General features: G+C 47.3%; 1 protein-coding gene and 1 long non-coding RNA gene across 10 annotated transcripts in view; both read left to right on the top strand.

Moving 5' to 3' along the window:
- Positions 1-25,943, top strand: part of ZNF407 (zinc finger protein 407) — a 473,145-nt gene that overhangs the window by 196,991 nt on the left and 250,211 nt on the right. The window lies entirely within an intron of this gene.
- The window catches only part of LOC115277555, a 56,882-nt gene that overhangs the window by 30,535 nt on the left and 404 nt on the right, over positions 1-25,943 (top strand). The gene's annotated exons all lie outside the window — the stretch shown is intronic.

The following is a 25,943-nucleotide window of genomic DNA, read 5'->3' as shown; positions in this document are numbered from 1 at the left end:
CGTTTTATGGTGAGTTCCGTGGGTTACAGAAGAAGGACAACACTCAGAGTGCCGGGCGTTGTGGAGCTTGCAGTGCCGTTTGCTCCCCTTCGTAACGATTGCTGGGTGGTTGTTGTCACTCAGCTTCCGTTCCGTAGGAGAAGTGAGAGGAGGGCCCTGTTGTGGTGAAAAGCCATTCAACAAACATCTATTCGGCAGATGTGCTCAGTGTTAGGGGCGTAGGGAGGACCGCGATCCAAGACGCGGGACCAGCAGGCACGGGGAGGCTCCCCCCGTGATGGACGCGCTGCGTGTCACGGAAACAGAAGGGAACGGGACCTTGACCTTGAGTAGCTCTTCTAACTAGCTGTTTGCTAAAGGGTCATGGATAAAATCCAGCAACATTTTAGTGATAAAATTGGCAGAATTGGTTACAGAGTGACAACGGGGCCTGAGGAAGAGCAAGGAGTGAGGAATGACGTGTCCTTGGTTTCTGGTTTCGCCAGGTGGGTTCACGGCCCCGCCGTCCGCTCAGCGTAGCTGCGGTGGGCCCCATGTCGGGCCGAGCTGAGCAGGTCCTGTCAAGGAGAACTTGTCGTTTAACGGTTCAGGGAGTTCACAATGTAAGTTCTAGGAGAACACTTCTTTATAAGAACACTCCCAGGAGGGTAAAGTAGAAGGCATAACGCAATTTACTATCGGAAAAGTCTTTACGCAGCTACACTCAGTGGTTTCCTTTAAGTTTGGGACCTCTGAGCACAAGTGGACCTTCGAGGGTCCTGCCATCTTACCACGTTCCCCGGCGCCCCCCGCCAATCTCCTCAGACCACCAGTAGTGACCCTCCTGGTTCACCGAGAAGGTGGCAGATACTCGAGAGGGGGTCACCTCTGTACCAGCACTGCCCTTCCAGTCCCGTGCGTGTGGGTGGCTGGCGGGCTCCAGGCTGAGGCGGCCCGCCACGTGTGCCCTGACCCTGCCTGAGCCCCCGCCTCTGTGCTTGTCCCCTCTCCTCTGTGACATCCCTGGTTTTCTCTCTGCCTGGTTGGAGTATCCCCCAGATGTGACCAGGCCCTAATCTCTTCCGTCCTGAGAACAGAAGCAGTCTCCCTTGACCCCGCATTCCTGTCCCGAGACCCAGGGCCCTGAGCCCCACAGCTCCTCCGGAAGGTTGTCTGCGCCGTGGGAGCTCGCCGCCGGTCTTCCCTGCGCCCCTTCCACGGGCTGGCTGCTTCCCTGGCTCTCAGGCCTTGTCCGGGGCACGGGAGTCCCGTGTGGCCAGCGTGAGGGGTCAGGTTCCAGCCCTCGTCGTGACCTGTCAGAGTGGTGCACCGGTCCCCTCCATCATTATGCTTGTAGGATGTCCTTCCTGCCTCCCTGGCCACTCCTGGTCCCCCCACTGCGGCTCGGGGAGCCCGGGGGCTGGGCCCCAGGCTTGCTTCTCCTCGTTTCCACACATGTATGTCTACGTTTGTGGCCCTCTCAGTCTCAGTGGTTTTCAGAGGTCGGGCCAGGAAGTCCTTGCTCCTCAGCGGAAGGGCTGGGCCGGAACCCGTGTCGTCTTCGGAAGGCTCTATCTAGAAATGTGTCATTTAGTTTTAGGGAAGTATTTAAAAAAATTTTTTTTAATACTTATTTTTGAGAGGGAGACATATACTGTGAGCAGGGGAGGGTCAGAGAGAGAGGGAGACACAGAATCTGAAGCAGCTCCAGGCTCTGAGCTGTCAGCACAGAGTCCGACACGGGGATCGAACCCACGAACTGTGAGATCATGACCTGAGCCGAAGTCGGCTGTTCAACCCACTGAGCACCCCCCGCAGGCACCCCATAGGCAGTGTTTTTAAGTATGTTTTTGAAATGTGTTTAGAGCATTAAAAAGTAAAGCCTATTTTAATTTTTGTATGGACAGAACGTGGGTGTCCCATCATGTGCCTGAGGAGTGAGCCGGCGGGAAAGTGCGCCCGGGGCCGCGGCTCCGCGCACCTGCTGCGTGGCGGGTGGTCTCCGTCCATGGTTGTCAAGTGAGGGTTAGGAGGTGCAGGTCAGTGTGTCGTCAGAACATGGTAGCATCAGCTCATAGTCTGTTTTCTTCTTTCTTATATTAAAGCATTTTCCAGAGGTAACACATAAGAAATTTAGAATAGTTCAAATACTTGAGAAAATTAGAAAGTGTTTAGGAGAAGTTAAGTAATTGTCACAGGAACCCGGTGTGGAATGCGATGCGGACTGTAATTGGCACTAAATTTAGCACAAAGCTCCCTGTCAGCAGAAAGCAGGCATAAGCACACATACAAACCTGCTTTGGTTACAGCATTTTTATTTTCTAATCTAAGGCTGCGTCTCGTTCACTGGTTTAGACGTTTTCTTATCATTCGATGCCAGAAGGAGTTTGATATTTGGGTTTTTGATACTAGGTTGCTTTATTTTTGCACAGCTTCCAAACACTTTCTTCATTTGGCTCTTTCTGGAACCAAGGGCAATGAAACCACACTCTGGCAGGACTTTCCCCGGGCTCTGTGCTGGCATCCGTGTAGGCCTGTCATTCTCTGGTCCGATGGCACTCCGGCAAATCTTTGAAAACCTGAGCGGACAGAGCTTCTCGGGCCCTCGAACCACGTCCTGCTCGCCTCTCTGGGCTTCGTGGCTCTGGCCGCGAGCACCTGGGGCTGTGGACAGTGCTGTGCCCAGGGGCTGCAGATGGTGCTCCCCGCCGGGCCCAGCTCCCCGGCGGCCGCCAGAGCGCCAAGTGTGTGCTGACCGTCAGCCGAGCTCCCTTCTGCTGAGCAACCGAAGAGCTCACTCGGAAAGTTGAAGAACTTTCTTTATCATTCTCCCCTCTGGGGAAAACCAGTCCCACATCTACTTGTGTGATGTTTCTCGGGGGAGGGCGGGTCCGGGCAGAGATGTTTACCAAATGCTACTGTTTCCCCCCAAACAACACAGAACCGGGAATCTCTGTATCTGCTTGCACGTCCCTTTTGCCCTGGTTAGCACGTGCGGTGCCAGTTCCGGAGACGGGGTGCCCGGAGCCTGTGCGCCCACCCTGCCGACCCGGGCGCTGCCGCGTCCGGAGAGCAGTGGGTCCTTCCTGCCTCCACAAGGCCTCTCGGACCGGGGAGACCGTCTTCCAGACGCCCCATGCTCCCAGCGAGGTTGTGTTAGGCTCTTTGTTTTGAAACAATTTCAAATTTGTAGACAAGGTGTGGGGATCATACCAGGAAGGCCTATGTGCTCCGGAGAGCCTGCTCAGCTTCCCCTGTTCGGTGATGCCTTGTAGAACAGGACTGCTCCCCGGCCCTGGCAGTCACCACTCTCCTTCCGCCTCTGTCTCTCGGAAGGGGAGTCGTTCAGATTTGCCCTTTCGTGGCTTATTTCACCGGCATAAGGTCCCATGTTGTAGCAGGTGTCAGAATGTCCTTTCTTTTCAAGTCTGAGTAAGAGTCATTGCATCTACCACAGTTTTCTCCTCATTAGCCTGTCAGCGGACACCTGGTTTGCTTCCGCCTTTTGGCTCTTCCGAATCTGTTGCTGCAAACACGGGTCTGCATATAGCTGAGACCCCGTTCGGTAGGGCGACCCCAGGAGGGAGTCGCTGGGCCCCGGGGCAGTCTGTTTCATTCATTTGAGGAAACCTCAGACTGCTTTCCGCGGCCGCACCGCTGCGTGCCCCAGCAGCTGTGCTGGAGGATTCCAGTTTCTCCACCTCCTTGCTGACACTTGAAATCTCTGTGTTGTTTGTTGGTTTGTTTTGATTTGATCTATGGCCGTGAGGTGAGAGAGAGCCTGTTTTACTGATAGTATCTTTCTCGGGCTCTTTGTTTTCCCCTCCCTGTTTATTAGTTTCCTATATCTAGAACTTAAGAGTTCATTTGGTATTTTATGTTCATATTTTTAATAGTTGGCAAGGAGGATATTGATTTGAAGGCTTATAATTGACAGAGTTTTTTCCTTCCCTTTAAATGATAGTTTGATGATTTAAGGAAATTTCCTTTTTGGAGTGCCTGAATCATACCTTGAAATGAAAAGAACAATGAAAACTGACTTTCTCCTTTTGACTTTCTTAGAACTTGTTAAATGAAAGCGCCGACCAGGAGCCCCTTCCCGTGTATGAGGAGCGTTGTGCACGTACCTTGAGTATGTAAGGTGTCACTAAACCTTCCCAGTGCTCCTTACGGCCTTTTAAATTCTACCAACTTGAGATGATGGATTTCTTCCTTCTGTACGCATAATTAAGTTAGCTAGTTGATAGCATCTGATGGATTCGGATTAGATTTTCTCCTTTCTTTCTTGGGGACGTCGGGGCACGGGGAGATCGGGGGACCCGGTGGAATCCGTGGTTCCGGCACGCATGCACGCGCCGTTCGGTCCTGTTGCAGCTGCAGCTTCTCGCCGCGGCCGGGCGTCAGCCTTCTGCTGCGCTGGCTTCGCCTTACCCCGTGCTCCTGTTCAGCCCTTCACCGCAGTCTTCGCGTTTCCAGACCCAGCTCCCTTTTTGTACCTGCCCAGCGCACCCTCAGTGCCGCCTCCGTCAGAGAGAGAGGTGGGTTCAGGCACTCACTTCGCACTTACTTTGCCGTAGACCCTTACCAGCTCACCGTGCAGGGCCTCAGGGTGCTTGCGGGGGAGACAAAATCAGACCATGATCGTTGGACAAGGCGAAGCGTTCTGTGAAGGAGGGTGCACAGGGGGACACGGGGAAGGGCCGGGGGAGCCTTCTGCCAGGAGGTGACGAGTCTCACCGAGCCTGTGGCCCTACGGCTGGGGCTGTGCCCCGCAGGAGCGCGTCTCCCACCTCAGCAGAGCCTGGCTGGGAAGACGCCGGAGTTGGTGCCCGATAATGCAGACGTCCTGCTGGCGCTTGTCGGAGGTTGGCGTGAGGGTCCGCTTCCAGGACTAGAGACCGCTCTTCCAAAAACCAGAAAGGAAGGACGGACGGAAGAGAAGAAGAGAAAAGGTCTAAGAAAAGCCAAGCAGCAACGTAGCCACAGAGGGGTTTGTATTCTTACACAACACGCATTCACAGGTGGGTGTTGTGGGCTGGCGGAGCGGCTCCACGTGGAGCCCAGCCTGGGGCCCCCTCTCTGCCCACCACCCAGCATGCACTCCGTTCCCTGAGACACCTGTGAGCGGGCGAACTCACTGGCCGTTAGCCGTGACGTCTTAGCTGCAGGCCAGAAGAGGAACAGAGGCAGACAAGATAGAGCCCACCTGCTGAGCCCAGTCCTGGAGAGAGCCTTCCGGAAGTGCTGCAGGGTCGGCCCCCTTGCCGGGTCTCCCTCCCCTGCTCGGGTCTCCCTCCCCTGCCCGCACGCTGCCTCTGAGGAGTGCCGCAGAGGAGTTTTGTGACTTGCTGTGACCAGGAAGGAAAGGCAGAATGGACATCGGAGTGCTCCCCAGGCAGCCTGTGCCTCAGGAGGCCGTTAGAGGACGTGCAATGGGCTAATTTGATCAGGTTTTCTTTTTTAATGAGTATCTCCTCTGGAAGCCTTACGGGCAGTGACTTTGCTAGAAAGCAGGCAGGTTGGAGGCACGGCTTCAAGATGACCCCGGTGGGAGGTGGTAAGAAACTCTGCCTTGTCCGTCTGTCCTTCATGCTTGTCCCCTGCTGGCCGTCTTCTGCTTGCCCTTCCCGGTCCCAGTGCTCCCAGAGTCATGCCGTCTCTGTGGTCTGTCTCCTGTCACCACAGCTCTGCGGGCTGTGCCCCTTCAATCGATAGAGCTGGCTTCAGTCTCCTTCCTCCCAGCCTGGTCCCGTCCACAGCTGTCCGTCGCTCTCTGACACTCTTTTTCGAGAGAACAGTGTCCTCCCTTGTGGTTTCTCACCAGCAGCCCCCTGCATGCCTCTTCGTCACCCAGTCACGATGCTCCGCGCTCTGCTGAAACTGGATTTCCCTGAGTCACCGGTGGTCCCTCACGCCGTGTATGTGGCGGCTTCTGGTTTGCCCCAACGTGGCCCCCAACATCGCCCCGTGTGCCGGGACCTCGCCCTTGCCCTGGGGTCTGCTTTCTCCTCACGGTTCTCTTGTGAGTGCCTCTGACGAGCTCACCGCTATTCAGAATAGAGGTTTGCAAGGCACAAGTGTGCGGGGTCCGCTGTGGAGGCACCCGTCTTGGCACCTGGAACGTCCTCACGTGAGGACACGACGCTTGAACTCCGAGTCTCCGTTGGGCACTTTCCTGAGGTTTCCTCGGACAACCTCGAGACGTGAGTGTGCTCTCACCTGCTGCTTAGATGAGGATCGTGAGGCTCGGAGAGATGAAGGACCTTTCTGGGAGCCCGGGCTACGTGGTAACGGTGAGATGCTTGCACCCTCCTCTTTCTGATCATAGTGTTCATGCGCTTTACTTTTCCAAGGAGCGTGAGACAGGTTTAATTTGAAAAAGATCAAGCTTGTGTTGATTTGTGCCTCTAGCTGTAGACGAAGGGAAAAAATAACCTCAGAGAGTATCTAAATCAGGAGGATGCTGCCTGTGGGTGTAAAAGACGATTTTTATTCTGGTTGATTTCAAATATGATGAAATCATTGAAGTTGTAGTAGGAAGCAGAAAACCCCCGGGAATCAGTGAAGACTTCTAGATTTTGCAGTTGATGTAGATTTCACTTTGGCTATTTCCTTCTGAACCTTCATTAATAATAACCGTACCAGAGTTGAGTGGATTGTCCTTTTCTTTAACTTATGACTTGTTTTATATATATTTATATACATTACATATCCTTACATTTAACGTATAACTTTATATGATGTATATAAATGTATCTATTAAACAGTTATGTATATACATGCCCACTGATTGTTATACATTCATATAAGTTATACATATAAATATATACACACATATTTGTTATATATAAGGACTATATATTTTTCCCCAAACAATCCTGTGCAGTATCTGAAAATTGGCTGCTTTTGTTAACTAGCACTCGAAAAGGAATCATTGGGGTTGAGTGGAGAGAAAGTAAGAAAAGGTAATAAGGCAGGAGGAAGAGAGTGATTCTTTTAAACTTACAGCCTGGGGAATAAAAGAGCCTCAGGCTAACATTTCACAGCTTGTGTAAAGTATATTTAATTTTTATGTAATACAACATACCATTCCAAAGCCCACCTCAGGGAACCTTGTGTTGTGAAGTGTTCCTGGGGAAATTTGCCACCTTGCACGGAGGTAATGCCCCCCTGGTGGGGGTCTGTGATCGTGCAGCACAGCGTTCTGCATATTTGCAGTTCCCTCAGGGTGACCGGGGCATAATGAAGTCACTATAAGCATGCGGAAGCTAACTAAATTCCGTTCGAGGAGTTCTCTTAAGATGTTTCTGGGAGTCAGATAGAACACATCTGAACGGATGATGTAACAAGGAACGCAGACATGGCGCACGTTCTAACCAGAAGGCGGGGCAGCACCAGGCGCTCAAGGGACTGCGTTCACCTTGCTCGTCCGTGTCCTGGGTCGGCAGGCATGCGTCAGGCCCTCCCGTGAGCGCTGCGGGTCCGCTTACAAAGAAGAAAGGCCAGGCTCCTGTTCCTTACGGAGCCTAAGTTCTAACATTGCGGAAAGAGCCTGTAAACAAGGAAGCAAAATAAATGAAAAGATAGTTTTCCTTAATTCCACAGGGCAGTAAATGAGATTGGTGTGGATGGTGACCCTTCTCTGGGCGCCGGGGTCAAGCGCTGACCGGGGCAGGGGCCCGCAACCCGGGCTGCCAGCTGTGCTGAGGGAGGAATGAGTGCCAGCTGGGCAGAGTGCCACGAGCAGACCTGGACTTGTCCCGGGTCATCGGCAGGGGTGACGGTGGCAGGAAAGGTGCCCTGAGAAGGTCTCAGGTCAGCTTTCTGTAGACCTGTAGGTGCCTTAAGGGCTGTGCATCGTGCCTGGAGTTTAACAAAAAGCCCTTGACGAGGCTCAGGATCTCATTTATCCTTGAAAAGTCACTCAGCTGACCTGTGGGCAGTGAATGGGCAAGGACCAGGTTATCACCAGTGTGGCTGGAGATGGTGGTGACTTGTGCCAGAGGGTGACCGTGGGGACAGGGTGATGGGGATGGATTGGGGGACCTGGCTATTAAGCAGAATATACCAGGTGGTGAGGGCATGGGGGAAGAGGACCCCAGGATGATGTCTAGGTTTGTGCTGTGAGCAGTTGGGTGAACGGTGGTCCTTCTGCTAAGGAAGGTGGGGCGCGTGGGCGAGAGCAACCGAGGGGTGCGGGCAGGGTGGTGTGCATCTCTTCCTGAACACTTAACGTAATACGGAGGCATCTTCCAGACATCCAAGTGGGTGTCACAATGGCACTCTAGCTACATGTGTTCATCCTGGGTTTATGTGGAGGAGGGTCTTTAATGTATCAGAATTTCTGAACGTAATTTTTCCACAATTCTACTCTTAGTTTTCTTGGAAAATCTAGCCTGAGTTCATCAGGCAGGCATGAGCGTCTGTACCTTTCGGGTTTGCTCAGCAGCAGTGCGGGAGAATGCCGTATCCACCCTCGTGGGCCGACGGATCTCTTCAAGGAGGCGTGCCCAGGGGGGTTTCTGCCCCCCTCACAACACGGATGAAACGTCTCAGCTGGCTTAGAAACTGTCCTCTGGTTGGTTGTGTTTAGCTCCTGTTCCTTGCCATGCGCCTGATCTGGTTTCTTCATTTCTGAGCTACTTTATGCCTGGAAAAAGGGAATGAAATAGAATGAAACCTCTTCCTTTTTTTTTTTTTTTTTTTTGGTACTTTACACATCTGAGCACCAGTTGGACGGGTTTAGGACAAAGTCCTTGAGGACCTCTATCAGAGCTATGCTGTCTAGCACATTCTGTGTTTTGGCATTTCTGTCTAGAAATAACCCTTGACTGGAGTAACAGGGTCACCTGTGGAAGATCATTGCTTTGTCTTATCATGAAGGAACGTTTAATGTTTACATAGAACAAAGAAATGAAAAATATTTCTACCCAAGACCAAACCATTCCGATATATTTGATGGCCTTGCACGTCAACATAAAAAGGACACACCTTTCTCTCTCTCACAGGCCAGACTACAGGGACGGGGTGACACTACTCAACTCGTTCCAGACGTTACAAATACTGAAAATAGGTGCCTAGCTCACAGGGCTCACGACAAGTTTCCTTTTTACTGTGCGGCACCCTCTGGAGGTGACAGGTGACTAGGACTTTGGCTTTGGCTGGTCTTAGGAATAAGCATGGTTTTCTACCTTTAAAATAAAATTGCTTCAGCTCTTAGATTCCCGACCGTAACCCTGCTGGCTTGGGGGTGATGAGTCCTTCGATCTCTTCTTTTGTTCGTGTAGAAACGCCGTGAATCACCCCTCTGGAGACGGTGTTGGCCTTGCAGGGCCTCTTCGGAGAGCAGTCTTCAGCCCTTGCCCATTTTCCCAGCCTCTGTGGGAGGCAGCTTAGGACGCCTTCTGGCTCTCGGGCTTTTTCCTGATCTGGAAACAGCTACCAGAGCAACGCTGATGGTCCAAAACTCACCTTCGCGGCCCTGCGTCCACTGCCTGCATCTGACCACATAATCACAGTGGGACCAGCATGCTCCCCACCTCCACTTCCTCTCTCACCGGGAGGGCAGGTCATTTCACTCAGCATTGCTTGTGCCACCCTGTGACTCAGGGTCCAGTGTCACCTGTTGTAGCCAGATGCGTGTGGGCTAAGCTGGCCCCTGGCCTCGGTGGGTTTACACTTGAGACTGAAACACACACAACTCAGTATAGTGCTGTGATGGTGTGGCCGGAGCCACGGCGCAGTGGAAACCGTGCCCGTGCTGCCAGACTAGGGGACAGGACTGTGCTCCTGAGCATTTGGAAGACTTCACTTAGGTCTAATATTTTATTTGTTCAGCACAAAGGAAGTGAATTCCTGGCAGAAGGAAAATTTTGAGTAAACGTGTCTGTATCTTGAACAAAGGGGCAGTGGTCTTTGAGTTTTGAAAAAGAGAGGAAAGAGTGTCTGGAGATGGCCCGAGAGACGTAGATTTTCAAGCAAGAAGAGGAATCTATGAACTTATTCAGCCAGTATTCAGTCACTCTGCTGCTTAAGTGCGGCGCCTGTCCCTTCAGAAATAACGCTGGAGAGTGAGGACGACAAGGCTCCACAGGCGGGAGGCTGACGCTGGGGGGGGCAGCGCCGTCTGCACAAAACCCATCGTGTGCTGGACGCAAGTTCAGATCGCATCATGTCAGAGGAGCCTGGTCGTGGCGGAGCCACGGCACGGTCGGTGCGCGAGGCAGGGAAGGGTGGCTCTGGGCCCAGGCACTGGCGCGAGAGGACCCGGAGCCGGGAATCGGCACTGCCGAGTGGGGTGTTGCTGGGGCCTCCGGGGGCCCCCATAGTATGTGAGAGGTTCTTTAAGAAGTTTGAAACGGGCGGAAGGAAAGAGTAGCTTGAAAGCTGGTGGAGACAGATCCGCGGTCCTGGGCACTCAGGAGGCAGCCTGAGTGTAAACATGCACAGGACTGACAGCTGCCCCCTTCTGCAGCACCTTTGCAGCGGTGACACCCCCGCCGCTGCTCTCGCTGTGCATCCGTCCAGGGGCAGGGACGGAGCAGTTGCACTTTGCCAGCTTGACGCCGCCCTCAGGGCCTCCTTTCTTTCGGTGCCTTGCTGGTCTCTGCCACTGTCTGCTGAGGTCTTAGTGTCTCCCCCGTGTCCTTCGGAAGTGGCTTGCCCTGCCCGGCCCAGTGCTGCCCGCCTCCAGAACCCCGGGCGGTGCGCCCAGCAGGAGTCTGTGCCTCGCTCTCCGGTCGTCGTGCGAGTTTGTGCAGCCCCCTGTATGGTGGAAAAGTAGTCAGGGTTGTAGTGGAGATGTGTCATTTCTCAAGGTGTCCCAGGGCCAGCCCGACCCCAGGTGCTGGGACTTGCATGGAGCTCGCAGGTGCTTCTCTGCACTCAGCAGCTGCTGCCCCGCTTTGACCACAGCTCATCATCCAGGACCCCAGGACCCTGTTAGGGGCCGCCCTTACAGAACTACTTTTCCCTCCCCTGGACTCCTTTTGGCTGTCACCAGAATATTTTTCTCTTAGAACCTACTACTCATGAAAGACATAAATGCTAACAACTCCTCGTTCAGGCCACCGTCCTTTATCTAGAATCTCACCAAGTCTGCCACTTCTGTGATCCAGTATCTGCTTGTATGCGTGGAAAGGACCCATCCGTGCGAAGTCACCCTTTGTTCTGACACTCACGACCCCACGCACTGCACACCACTGTCACGGCTTCTTGCCCTTGTGTGCAGGTGGGAGCAGTCTCTTCTGCCACTGGGTCCCTGAGTTCTGGTTTGACGGTTCTTGTTTGTACCCGCGTTCCTGTCTTTCACCTTTAAACTAACAGACTTGTCACACTCAGCTGGCCCTCTGAGGGTTGTGGAGTTTGTCGTGACGCTCGGCACCTATGCAGCAGTCTTCCTTATTACTATGTGGCGCTTTGATGGATGCCCGCATCCATCTGATCCGTGTCTCTCTCTTGTCTCCCACAACAGAGCACAGGGCATGGTAACGGCACATATCTGGTCCCCCCACACCGCAGCTATGGTCTTTGACTCTCGGGACCCGTGACAGTGGTGCTAATCAAGATGTGCTCCTGGCCCCCTAGTCAGAGTCGCTGAAGGTGACCATCCAAAGCGGCAGCTTGTTCCTGTCTCCTTAACTGGCATCACGTAGACATCTACATGGTGTCTGTTCCTGACAAGTTCTGCACGAGTTCTTACGCAGAGTACAATTTGAGAACTACGTTTTGGTTCTGGTTACTGTTTGGCCCCGAAATCCTATGACCATTTGCAGCTCATCACTTAGCATCAAAGGTCTTCTGTTCTGTAGTCACTTTTCCCGAAGCTGGCTCTGTCCTGCTGTTATTGTCCGAGCACATTGATGAGCGCACCACAGTGGGTATCAGTCCAGATCTGAGCATCTGCGCTTCATCCACATTCAGGACCAGCAGTAGTTTTATTTCTCTGTCGCTGTCATCTTGTCTTGTACTGGTGGGGCGTGGCTTCTCCTTCACCCACCGGGAGGTTTCTCTAACAGCTCCCCTGGTCTGTACCATCCTGAAGTAGAAACATCCTACTCCACAAGATTCTTTGAAAGCAGATTTAGAACATCGCTTCCAAAGAGGTTATTTTCTAGAGGATAATAATTGAGCAGTAGACCCCAAAAGGCATCTTATGTCCACGTGTCCTTAACGTGTCATCAGAGGCTAAAGCCTACAGGTAAATACCTGTGATGTATATTCACACGTGCCCATCTGGCAAATTGTCAGTAGAGGGAAGTTGGTACATGGACATTTGCAGAAATTTTACTTTTGAAGCAGTTTTATTCTTTTCATTAAAGTAAAATTAGCTTTATAGTACAGTTGTCCTTTGAACAATATGGCTTTGAACTGCACAGGCCCACTTGTATTTGGATTATTTTAGTTCTCTGCTATGAAGGTCTTTTCTTGTCCTTATGATAAACATCTTTTAAAGTATATTCATTTTTTAATGTTTATTCATTTTTGAGAGAGAAAGAGAGAGACAGCGTGAGCACAGGGGAGGGGCAAAGAGAGAGGGATAGAGGACCCCAAGCAGGCTCTGTGCTGACAGCAGCAAGCCCCACGGGGCTCGGACTTACGAACCATGAGATCATGACCTGGGCTGAAGTCAGACACTCAACCGACAGAGCCACCCACGTGCCCTCCTTAGTGTTTTCTTTATAACATTTTCTTACCTTACTTTATTGTAGGAATACAGTATATAAAACAGAAAAAAATATGTTAGTCAACCATTTCTTTTATTAGTAAGGCTTCTGGTCACCAGTAGACTGTTAGTAGTTATGTTTTGTGCGATCAGAAGTTACACACAGATTTTCACCTGTGTGTGGGTAAGGGTTGGTACCTCTAACCCTGGTGTTGTTCAAGGGTAGATTGAATATCCTTTTTTGGGCTTTACTAACGTTCAAGAGTGTAGATAGCATAGTCATGATATAAACCCTCTAGGATTTTCATCCTAAGGAATGGAAATGTAGAGAGAGTTACTTACAGATTACTTAGAGATAGATCATTCAGGGAATCTCAGATTTAAAAAACCCAATATTGGGTCTAGAGAAACATCAAGGTAGGTAACATACTGATATCTTGCATCTTGCCTGTTATTGTTAACTTAAAGCTATTTAAGTTTGCTATCAAGCACTTTTAATACTTCAAAGATTGTTCTTGTCAGGATGCTAAGAATAATGTGGGTTGAAAGTTGTTGATGTTTTTAATACTAGAAAATTCTAACATTTATTTTTGTTGAAGAGCAGTCTGAATTTTTTCTTTGTTTTATTTTTTTCTTTGTGTAACTTTAAGTATGATTTCTTAAACTCATTTTCTTTGAAGAAGTATGGCTCAGCATGTGGAAAATACAAAAGAGTGAGTAAAAATGTTACGTGAAAGGGAACCAAGTGTGCTGTTCTGGCCCAGTCATGAAGTTGTTAATTCTACACTTGGGAGCATGTCCAGATTTAAAGGCTCAGGTGCACTTTACTAAGATATGTATTATTAAAACCTACATATTTTTGCTAGTGTGGAGGGAGTTTTAGCCAGCAGGGCATACCTTACCCTTTTATTGCATTACATTAGATTTATATTTCTACACGTATTTGTTGTCAAAATCAAACATAAAACCATCTCTTCACACATGCTTTTTTGCATTAAATAATTAACTAGACATTTTGCCCCTTCTTTGACTATGCGATCATGAGTACTTGTTAAGAATCACATTGCAAGGAAAGATTCTCCTGTGCCTTGAAACCTGCCTTACTGTGGTACAATTAAAATATCGTCCTGCCGTTTGTAGAAAGTTGATGGTTTCTAAGCTTTTGTTCATCTTCATCTTGGGTGTTGTGATGGTAACACTTGTACTCTGGATGTTTGTCGTTGTTCTTCAGATCCTTGTTTGACATTATAGGATTTTAAAATTTAATTCAATTTTTCCTTTTTAAATAAAAGACTTAAAAAACTTAAGAGTTGTATACAACTATATACTTGCTATTTTGTAGGCATCTTTATGTCTTCTGGCCCTGAATTTTGCCTTCTTGCCCCGCAAAATAGCCCCGATAGAGAGGGGCAACTAACTTTGGTAATTCCTGGGGTCACTGCTGTGAATGTTGCTGTTTTGGGCCGTGTCTCCTTTCTTGTGCTGCTGCTTTTTCCCCAGTGCTACCTTTTCTTCGGGCGATTACTCTCACTGACGACTCTCTGTATCTGTTGGGTGTCTAACCCCATTCTTTCTAAACACTCAAGCAGACGTGGCCCTGCCTCTTCTCCCTCTCTTCCAGGTGCTCCTTAAAGTACGTGCCCCCTGTCTCTGCTCCCTTCCATCGGCCATCGCATGGCTGTTGCTTTGTTTGTTAGGACAGGAGCCGAGGTGGCCCTGTGAAAAATACCACTTCCTGGACCGGGCAGCGAGCGACTCCTTCCGTTGTGGTCACCGGCCTGGGACCTTGTGCCGCCGGCTCGCGCTGCCGGGTCTGTTCGGTCCGTCCGCTGGCGCGGAGCTGGCGCGGAGCTGGCCTGTCTGTGAAGCCGCGAGGGAGCGTCGCTGCCCACCACGGTCCGCCGCGATGGCGATGGCACGGTGGTCCTGTTGTTTTCCTCCCCCCGCCTCACTTTTCATGTGTGCGTTCTAACCTCAACAGCAATGTTGAAGTTCTTTCTAGGAAGGTTTATAGCCTAATTGTTTGCACATTCATGACCAGCTACTCAAAGGTGGGGCATTTTTTAAAATTCTGGTGCTGTGTTTTCTCTTATTAAAGGTTGCTTTACATTGTTTTGTTCTGGTTATTTTAATTCAAAATAAGTGGCACGAAGCATTAATGTAGATGCTAAGCTCATGAATAGTTTATTCCACAGTCTATTATAGATATGGGCGTTTCTTTGGGAGTCAGGTAAGTACATGTCGGGTTATTTGTTTTAAACTAGATTGTTGGTTTCCAACACTTTGTCTGATTTTAGAATGTGCATCTTTCCTTAGATACTTTAATCAGTGATTTCACAGCCATCAGTAATTTGTTTTCCCCGCTTTTGCCTGCCTAGGAGTTATTAACTATTTGTAGCTGGTTCACCATTTCCACAGTTTTGTTCCTGGTGTTGTTAGTTCTCTGACGATGTCCTGAGTGAATATTGTCTAATGATGGACTTTGGAGGGAAAACAGACAAAACTTAAAGTTTGTTTTCCTTTTTTTTTTTTTTAAGCAGCTGTTTTTAATTCTTGAGGAAGCACATTAAAACGTTCAATGAAAATAACCAAGAGGGTTCACTGCGGGTGGACTCGATGTATTTGTACTGTTCTGTTTCATGCTGATAAATGTAATTCAGGGTTAGTTGTAGACTGGACTGTGGTAATATATTTACATCACAGTTTCATCCGGACACATCTGTATTGGCAGAGAAAACAGCTGCCATTGCCCGTGCAAAATTGTTAGAATAGTTACCGTTGGCGCCACACAGTGTAATCATCCGGGGTCTCCCCAGGAGACTGAGCTAATTGCATACACAGATACAGTTGACCTTTGAACTGCACAGGGTTAGGGGCACTGAACCCCCACACACTCAAAAATTCATGTATATCTTTTGACTCCCCACAGCTTAACTATTAGTAACCCACTATTGACCAGAAGCCTTCCCGATAACATAAACCATTGATTAAAGCATCTTTTATATGTCTTGTGTATTGTAAACTCTATTCCTACAATTAAGTAAGCTAAAGACAAGAAATGTTATTAACAAAATCATAAGGAAGATAAAATACACTTACAGTTACATACTGTATTCATACAAAACTTCTGTGTAGAAAGGCACCCATGCATTTCAAACCCATGTTGTTCAAAGTCCACGGTAGTAATCTCCCTTACTTGAAGTCAACAGAATTTAGATCTTAGCACGTCTTATAAAATACTTTCACAAAGACACCTAGATTAGTGTTTACTTGATTGACTGGGGTCTGGAGCCTTGCCAACTCGGTGCATAGAACTGTCAGCCATCGGAAAATGTATTTCCAGTTATTAAGCAGTATAGACAGGTACTCCTACTGTAAATATCTAGAAACTCTGCATGTTTTTATGAATGTGTATTGAAAGGCACATTTGTGAAGCCGTATCAGAAAGTATGAGAATTAGTAAATTGGGCAGTGAGGAAGGTGGAGGAGACAATGACACAGGTCATGGCAGTGAGCTGCATGTCCTCATGGACATGAGGAATCCCGGGAAACAGAAAGCACCACAGAATGTATAAATCAGTAAGGAGATCTGAGGAAGGAAGGAAAGAGTGTGTTCTTGGACAAACAAAATTCAATTTTATGAAAATTGTATGTGTGAATGTTTAATACTCAACTGAAGACCACCCCCGCATGCATATTGCAGTGCGATGGCGTCTGAGATTCCAGACCAGTGTTCTTATTTTAGAACTGCCCAGCAGTAAGATGAGAATCTAAGGCTTTGCGTCGACTCTCTCCTACAATGTAGTTCTTCACATGGCTTTTAAGACACTACACTTTCATGGCCTTTTCTTGATCCTTACCTGTCTGTTCCTTGTCTGGTCCGTTTTGTGGATCCTGGCCCTTCTCTCCAAACTCGAAATGGTGAAGTGGGTGCAGGCCTTGGTCCTTGCCTCTTCTGTATCTGTGTTGTTCCTTTGGGGATCCCATCCAAGATTGTGGCTGTAGTTAGCATTTATGGGCCAGCAAGTCACAAATTTGTGTCTTCAGCTCAGACCTTGCTCCTGAACTGCATACATGTATTTTCATCTGTTGATTTTGTCTTGTCACTTGCATGTCTAATAGACATCTCAAATTTAACTTCCGGAAACAGAGTGATTCATCTCATCTCAAGCCCCCCCTCCCCAAGCAATTCCATTATAGACTTCCATGTCTCAGTTCCTGAAAACTCCACCCTTCTGTTTACATGGGCTCTGCACCTTGGAGTCATCCTGGACCTCTCTCTCACGTCCCACATCCTGTCCATGAAATTCAAAATATGTTCAGAATTCGGTCACTTCTCACCACTTCCTTTCTAAAATCTTGGCAAAATGCACCATCATCTCATGTCTGAATTACTCTAACATCTTTCTGATTGCTCCTTCCCTCACGCCTCTGTTCTCAGCATGCAAACACATTCTTGCTGAAAGTCAGGACACATCATTTCTTTGCACAGCACCCTAGCCTGGTGCCTCATTTTAATCAGACTCCTGTTGTCGCCTCTGAGGTCGAGCCTCTGGCCACCGCTGCTGTCTTGCATTCTGCCCCCGTGTTCCCATCTCATTGCGAGGCATGCCCCCACTTTGTGCCATTGGACCGTCTGGATTTTTCTGACCACACGTCTTGTGCTTCAGCGTGTTGGGGCCAGCTCTTACTGGGCAGACAGATTGCGAAAGTTTAATGAAATCTGTGAACTGGTTGACATCATTTTGGGAGTTTGAGATAATAATTGTATAAAAGTATAACTTATGTATTTATTTTTCCTATTTCTTGCCTCTGTGTCCACCCAAGTGCCTGTAACAGTGCCTGAGTCATAGAAGTCCCTCAGTGAATAAATGAATTGAAAGGTCAGGGCCAGTGATGATAATTTTAGAATCATTTTAAAGCTTTTATACTGAAAAAAAATAAGGAAGATTGTTTTCTAAGCAGCTTTGGGGTCAATGTGCATAGATTTTGGGGAAATTTGCTGATGAAAGTCATTAAAAAAGAGGTATAGGCAGTCTTCCTGGCTATCTTTAGATTCAAGTCCCCAACATGTCACTTAAAAATATCAGGTTCAATAGAAGCTAAGTTCTTCATACTATCTCATGAGTAAGTTTGTACCCTGTTGCTATGGTTATCATTCTATAATTTTGAACATTGTTTTTTTTTTTTTTTAATGTTCATTTATTTTTGAGAGTGAGGGGGCGGGGAGGGGCAGAGAAAGAGAGAGTCCTAAGCAGGCTCAAGCTCTGCGTGGAGCCTGATGTGGGGCTGGATCCCACGACTCTGGGGTCATGACCTGAGCCAAAATCAAGAGTTGGATGCTTCACTGAACAGGCCACGCAGGTGCCGCATGAACATTGTTTTTCTAATCATGAAAATTTAGCCTCTGGATTATAGTTTTTTATCATATTTCTGGGAAAAATTCATGATTTTTATTCTTCATAGCCTAATGTCTTGGGAATTATATCTCTTTAATCTTTGTGTTGTTTCATTCAGACATTGATGCATTTAATATTTTTTGAAAAAGTTGATTGGTGAAGATCTGTCTTCTTCATATTGTATCTAAATTGTCAGCTCTTTGAGATCTTAGATTACTTTATTCACTGCTGAATTGCCTGTGCAACCTAGCAAATGTGTTAGAAATGACAGGTGTCTAATATAAGTATCTTGAATCTAATTCAGTAACCAGTTTCATTTTCTCTGTATCGGCCCATAAATTTACAGCCTCTTAGAAACTCCATTAGAACATTGTTACATGTGCTTTTTCATATTTGAAATACATTATTTTATATTTGCTTATATAAAAAGGTATACTGTGTACAAGATTTTAAAATCCTCATTTCCTGATGCATTTCCATCTCTCCCACGGTGATCTGTGACGTTCAGTGCAGCAGTGGTATTGTCCATATTGGTGCTGCGGCAGTTTTTCCTTCTATGTTTGTATTTTTCCTTTCTGCTCCATGTGGATCTCTCTTGAAAAACAGTGACCTTCTTTAAACCCCTGAAGATTTTTCTAGTGATTTTTTTTTTAGTGTGACTTATTTCCATTTACTTTGACCTGGTTAATGCACTATTTAAATAACTCTTTGCTTATTTTACATAGATTGTTCTTTGTACTCTTACCTGCACAATCTCACCCTCTCTTCACGGGCCCTCAGATCCAAAAGTGCTTCTCCCATCTGCCCACGAAGCTGAGACGCAGTGGGTGGTGCTTTGAAAGTCACCTGTTGGTGAACAACTCTGTCAGGCTTATGTGTTTTATAATATTTTTATTGTTGTAGTAATTGAATTTCCACTTTTTGAACACTTACTGTTTCATCCTTGGTAAAAATTATCCCTTGGTTGAAGTAAGCCAAAGAGTTAAATAAATGAAAAATACTTACTCAAAACTCTGCCTTTCGGCCAACTTTATCAGATCAAGATTACATGAGGTTCAAAATGAAAATTATATAATTTTCACTTCAACACAAACTTGATTCTCTTAATTTCCAACAGAGAGAAGTATGTTCTGAGACAAGAAAATGAACAAAAGAACGCCATACCCATCCACCTTAGCTTGGTTGTTTCTTTAAAAGTAATGATTCACAGAGGTTCACAGAGCACAGCAGCTCAGGAAGCACGTCTGTTGTTCACACTCTTCCCGTGCCCGTAACTACGGAATCTGATTTGGTTTAATCCTGTGCTTACTCCGGCTCTAAAGCCTTAGGTCTGTAGCGGAGGGGATGAGGTTATGCTCAAAGAATCCCAGAATCTTGCTTAGGGCGTTTCCCTCTCTTTCCACTGCCTGGGTCTGTGCTGGGACAGTTTAGTAAGTATGAAGTTTCTGAGTGAGAGTGCAGATCTCACCTGGCAGGGTAACAGCAGGGCCTCGAAGGGATGTGTCTCGTTTTCCCATTTGTGTTTATGTACCTTGCCTCCGCTAGTGAATGCCTGGCAACCACGCTAACTGCGTCTTCTGTGAAATATGCCATTTAGCTTATATATTAAGTATAGTTCAGGAAAAGACCTGTACGTTCTTAAATATACAGAAAGAAGTGTCAGATTTCAGGGAAATTAACTTAAAGCAGTTGCACTCCAAGACCCTCTCCTCTCAAGCGCTGATCCAGAGAGCTCTTGTGATCTGACCTGTCTACCTCTCAGCCTCCCTGGACTCCCTTCTTCCTCCCCTGTTTGCCGCGGCCGCACCCGTGGTTCCTTCCACCTGCCTGGCCTGCCTTGCTTTCCCCTCCCCTCTCGCAGGATTGACCTGGGCCCATCTTCCGGGTGCGCTTCTCAGAAGGCCCCCCGACTTCCCACGGTGGACGCAGTGCCCCAAGTGCTGAGCGCTCCCGTGTGCGGGCTTCCCCCTCTGCAGGGGAATGTCGTTTCTCTGGGGCCTCGGCTCTTTAGGCCACAGATGGTTTCTTGTTCTTCTTCATGTAGCATGTGTTCGTGTCATTAACACAGACAAATATTTATGAGCAGTGACCAAATCCGTTTGGATGGTATGTTTAATATTCATCTATATGCTTTTCTTACAGTGGCTTTTGGAATAGTATGTTAACTTACTGCTTACAGTCAACTTGTGCTTCAGAAAGCCGTATGCATGTTATAAATGTGGCAGATAATGGGAGTGCCTCTTATAAGAAGTACTGAAAAAATCTGATGGATTTTCCAAAAATTTTCAATTTGTTGCGACGTTAAGGGTTTAAAACTACATATAGAGTCCTATGTTTAGAATTGTCAAAATGGTGAAGTATGAGAAGAAAAGCTAACGCCCTCATTCGTAAGCGATCTGAAAGGGCCCAGAACATGTACCAGAGGCAGTTTTGAAAGTTATCCAGGAAAAGCTGTTCAGAGTGAAACTACCCCTTGATGGTCTGCCCTAAATAAATCGAAGGGAGCTGTGGCTGAGAAGCAGCGAAGGGCATGGAGTCTCGCAACCAATGACTGAAAAGCGAGCTCTGAACGTGAAATACCAGAAGGAGGAAGAGCCAAGTGATCCTGATTGATGATTCTGGAGTAGAGCATGTGGCTCAGGCCATCTGTGACCCATATAGAGAGAACAGGACGCGCTCCTGCCTTCGGGGGGGCCGGGCTCAGAAGGCGACAGGAAGGGCAGAAGAGATCCCTGAGCGAGGCGAGAATCTTTACTCAGTTTTAGTCAGCCTTAAACCTCCTCCTTGCAACTGAAAGTCTCTAACAGCTGAAAGGAATTCGAGAGCCGTGAAAGGATGGGGAGGCTCACCCGCGCTCCTGGCGGTCATGTTCGCGCCCGTGTGCGTGGGGCCAACCCTCTGGGCTGTTCATTGTCCAGAGAGTCTACGGAGAGATGTCCGTCCCTCAAAACCAGGAGTAAGGAGAGAGCAGAAGTAGTTCCCGCAGCTCTCCAGCTTAGAAAACCGCTGTAAAACCATGGTTTTCGTTATACAATAAGGGAGTAGCTTCCTTTTTCGTTGTTTAGTATAGTAAGGATTATTGATAGAGTGTGTCATACGAAATGAAGAATACTTTGTTTTCTCAGTTCCTTTTACTTCTTAGTAGTTTCCTTTTGTTTGGTTTTTGCTGACATTCAAAAAACTGAGAAAATCATCATAACTTTATTGTATTTCTAAGCCATTTCAACAACAAAAGGAAATTATGGCAGGATAATTGGAAGGATAAGTGAATCTTAAACTATTTGAAGAAAGTTCTAAAATACACATTGAAGGTCTATAAGAAAGAGATTGAGTTTAAACAGAACAGCCTGACTTAATTCTTGCAGAAGGTATTATCTTGAATTGAGAACCATTTTACCAGTATGTTAGAAAAACATGTAATTTCAGAATATAAGTAAATCCATTTACAAATGAGGAAAGAGGTCAAATTAATGAAATTAATTTTAAAGTAGTTGTACTACCAAGCTGATGTTTAAAATTGGTTTTTAAAACAGGAGGAGAAACTTACATACTTGGAAATGAGGTCCCAGACTGGAGGAACTGGTAAATGTAGCTGCTCAAAAATCTAAGTAAAATAATTCCTTGAAACTTTGAATTAACGCATATCAGTGTGATGGTCTCGTATGTAATTTATCTAGTAATACTTAGAACTAATTTTTGGGAGATGCTAGCGACTCAGGAGGAAAAATAAATGTTTACAAAAGTCCTATCACCGTTTTATAAACTGGGGGAAAATGTAAGAATATTTCGCAGGAATCTTGATCTTCAGTAGTTTTATATATAGTAGTAGCGAACACCAAAGAGTAGCTAGCCCCCGTTAGATAGAATGTTGGGATGTGCGGCGGTAATAAAAACCTGTTTCCCGTGTTGGAGGATACACAGCAGTTAAAGCCTTTCTGGAAGGCGTCGGAAGTCTCCTTTACGCACTGAGTGTCTCTAGAAAATACGAAAATGATTTTGTCCTCAGAGTGGCGTGCACGAAGGTTTTCTGTTCGTGCCGTCAGACTTCTCTCATAATGATCTTCTTGGGATGCTTTACTGGGAGGGGGGTGAGATTAATAGAAATCGAATTACATTTATACTTAGTTTTCTATACACTTTCATTGGAAAAACTAAGCGGTATAGCCCCAAGCAGAACAATGATGGTTTGCATAACAGTCCTGTGGCATAACCATCGAGGAATGACTTGGGAGGAGATACACATACGTGCATATTACCGACTTGCACATATGTCAAGATTCGCCAGAAATCACACTTCCAGCATTTTCTGTCGTTCACGTCACACTTCTTCCCTGCTGTCAGCCTCTGTGTGTTTTTCTCTTTGGGCTGTGGTTGAAAAATACTTGTCCTCACATCCTTCGCTCTAAGACCTTTCCCTGCTTCAAAAGTGTAAACTTTGAATATTTTTAAAAAAAATTTTTAAGTGTATTTATTTTGTTGAGAGAAACAGAAACAATGCTAGTTGCGGCGGTGAGGAGCAGTGAGAGAGGGAGAGAGAGAATCCCAAGCAGGCTCCACACTGCCAGCCCAGAGCCCCATGTGGGGCTCGACCCCCAACTGTAAGAACATGACCTGAGCCGAAACCAAGAGCTGGATACCTAGGCTGACTGAGCCACCCAGGCGCCCCCCCGTCCTTGAATTGTTAATTTCAGTTCAGAAACCCAAAGCTTAGAACTCACAAGTCACCAGGTTTCCATGATTTTCACCAAGAATGGAAAAATCCTATTGGTTTGCTTTTTTTTTTTTAATTTAAACTAAAGACTTTTTTTTTTTAATCCTTCTTTCTGTCTTGACAAACATGAGGAAGAAGCTGCCAGTGGAAACACAGGCGAAGCAACTCCTCCTGAAGCCTCCCCTTGTACTTGTAACGGAGCTTTGTCATGTGGTTAATGAAGGAGAAAGTTGACAACATGTGTACGTCTGCTGTCAGCAAATTGCATTGTGTGACCACATTTTTTTTCCAGCCATTGAAAGGAGTCTCCCAGTGTGATACCTCTTAATTTAAAAGAAATAAAAGGGTTTTTTTTTTCCTCTTTAAAGTAATCATCTTTATTTTATGACAGTTATAAAATGCAATAAAAGATAAGGAAGCCACATTGCTTCTCAGAAAATCCTGTTTTTATCCTTCTTTCAGACGAGCAGTCTTTTTTGCATATTATTTCTCCCTTTCTTTAGGGCTTTTTTGTATGTTTGTGCTGATTTTTTTTTGTCTTTAGCTAGGTTTTTGAGGATTTGGGAACTCTTCAGTTTACAGGTGCTGTATCTTTTTCTAGTTACACATCCATTAATTTGTAGAAATACACCTTTGCTTCAAAATGTGTATATGTTAGAGTTTTACAGTCCTGAGCTCATACGGGATTTTTCACCGAAGAAAGTTGTTTTCTGAACTTACCTGTTTCGTTGAAACACGTGTGAAGACAGGGAAGAATGCTTCACCATGATCTGAGCTGCAGAATGGTGAGGAATGTGACCCCGTGCGTCATCCTGGTGCATGATGATCTTTTCAAGTTCCAGAGAAGTTTATTACTTACTGGAAATAAAGATAACACAGTCGTTTGCAGGTTTAACTAGAAGGTTTTGAAATTCTTTGAGGAGAATTAAAACAACAAAATCTTAGAAAGGTATAGAAGAGGGGCACCTGGGTGGCTCAGTCCGTTGAGTATCCAGACTTCATGATTTGTGGGTTCGAGCACCTGCCTCTGGGTCTGTACTGATGTCACGGAGCCTGCTTGGGTTTCTCTCTCTCCCTTTCTCTTTGCCCCTCCTGCTCGCTCTCTCTCTTGTTCTCTCCCTCTTTCTCAAAATAAATAACCTTTAAAAAAGAGAAAGAGAAGGTTCCAGAGGAAGTTATAAGAAAACTAAAGCCTGAGCTGCAGGAAGGATAGGCCCGTATCTGAGGACACTAACCGAACGGAAACGAGTGTGTACAGGAAAGCCAGAAGCTTCTAGGTCGGCTGTGGCCAGAGAGTTCGGACAAGACAACAGGATGCCACTCTCGTTTGGTAGGGAAGTGTCATTCATGACCATCATTTGTAAATGGTTTTAAACTGGTTTTGGTGGCACCAGAGTTTGCCATTTCCTCTGGTCTGCGTGGACGAGGACCCCCAGCCCCCCGTGACCAGCTGTCTGTGCCTGCGGTGCTTTCGGTTGGTTTTGGTAATGTGAACTCTGCGTCTAAAACAGGGATATTTCTTTCTTTGGCATCGTGTGGAAAACAAGGAATCTACGTGAGGCCTTGTTAGGATGGTGTGTGCACGAGATAGTTCATGACAGGAAATACGTGGTGCTCGGGTTCATTACCAGTAGCTCGAATGCAGACTCCGTGGTTTTGATGAACATTGGGTTCTCTGCTTCAGGTTTTCCAGAAGCTAGAACATCAGTACGTGTAACAAGTAAAGAACTATAAATGTGGTCACCTAGAGCTTACCCCGAAGCAGTGTTGGGATTGGGGGTGATGATACCCCCTGCCCTGGCACAGTTGAAAATCCGTATCTAACTTTTGGCTCCTCACAAACTTACTTGGTTATTAATAGCTCACCGTTGACCGGAACCTTACCAACCTTACTGGTGACAAAAGCAGTTAACACATATTTTGTATGTCACATGTATTATATACTGTGTTCTTAAAAGAAAGTGAGCTGGAGACAAGAAAATGTTATTAAGAAAAATCATAAATAAGGAAGAGAAAAGATATTTACAGTACAGTATACTACTGTGTGTGTGTAAAACCTGCCTGTAAGTGGACCCGTGCCATTCACACACGTGTTTTTCAAGGGGCGACTGTACTTTACACTTTGATGCTGTCTCCGTGTCGTTAAACTGTGATGGCTGGAAAGACAGCAGCAAAGTCGTCTGGAAGGCCCGCGGCCTCTCTCATCTGTCTCGGACTCCTAAAACTGCGTGCTCCACCCACAGCCGCGGGGCCCTGACCGCGGCGCTCAGGTGGGAAAGTCTCCGATTGCAGTTGAGAAGCCCTCTTTCCAGCCTTGCTCTTTGCCAGCTCCTTCCTGACCACATGGACCTTTGTCCTGTTGTATATGCTTGAATATTAGATGGCCTGCCAAGACACACAGCGTAGTCTCATTTAGAAATCCACGTCGTCTGCTGCTCTGCATCAAGTGGGGGAGCACAGGCTCACAGCTACATAGGGCTTTTGGATTCCTGCGGTGACACTGGTGTGACTCTGGGCAAGTTACTTTGTGTCTCTGCTCACAGTGTCTAGCTCGGAGTGTCCACCTTAGAGGGGCGTGTGGGGAGTAACCGTAACCGAGACCTTATGTGGGACATTCCTGAGTGTGTCCTCATGAGGAGACTTGTGTCCTGAGTTGTCCTTGGGTGGGTGGGGCGCTGGGAAGGGTCGGATTTGTTCGTTAAGATTTTCCCTCTGCAGCGGCCCCTGGTGGCTCAGTCACTTAAGTGTCTGACTTTGGCTCAGGTCATGGTCTCCAGTCGGTGAGTTTGAGCCCCTTGTCAGCTTTGAGTTCTGTGTCTCCCTCTCTCTCTGCCCCATCCCCCCTCAAAAATAAATAAACATTAAAAAATTTTTTAAAAAGATTTTCCATCTGTACCAACAAGCAAAGCAGTAGAGGTGCCATGGCCCCCGGAAACCCCACCCCCCAAAGTCTCTAGCACATTCCTAAAGGCCTTCTCGGACAGCGGGCTTCCCACCCCTGCGGGCCTGCGCAAGCAGCTGGCCCTGTGCGCTCCCGAGCCGTGCAGGGCTCGAGAGTGGGTTGTAGGGCGTCAGGTGTCCCCTTAGGGAGTGTAAGACCAGCTAACAGCTAAAGCAGATTTCATTTTTACTGTTCTGGGCATAGATTATTAATGAATAACTAACTCTTGTTTCTAAGGAGGCTCATCAT

Source organism: Suricata suricatta, chromosome 14 (genome assembly GCF_006229205.1).
Source record: "Suricata suricatta isolate VVHF042 chromosome 14, meerkat_22Aug2017_6uvM2_HiC, whole genome shotgun sequence".
Lineage (NCBI taxonomy): Eukaryota > Metazoa > Chordata > Mammalia > Carnivora > Herpestidae > Suricata > Suricata suricatta.
The sequence above is the reverse complement of the archived record's forward strand: the minus strand, read 5'-3'. Positions and strand labels throughout refer to the sequence as shown.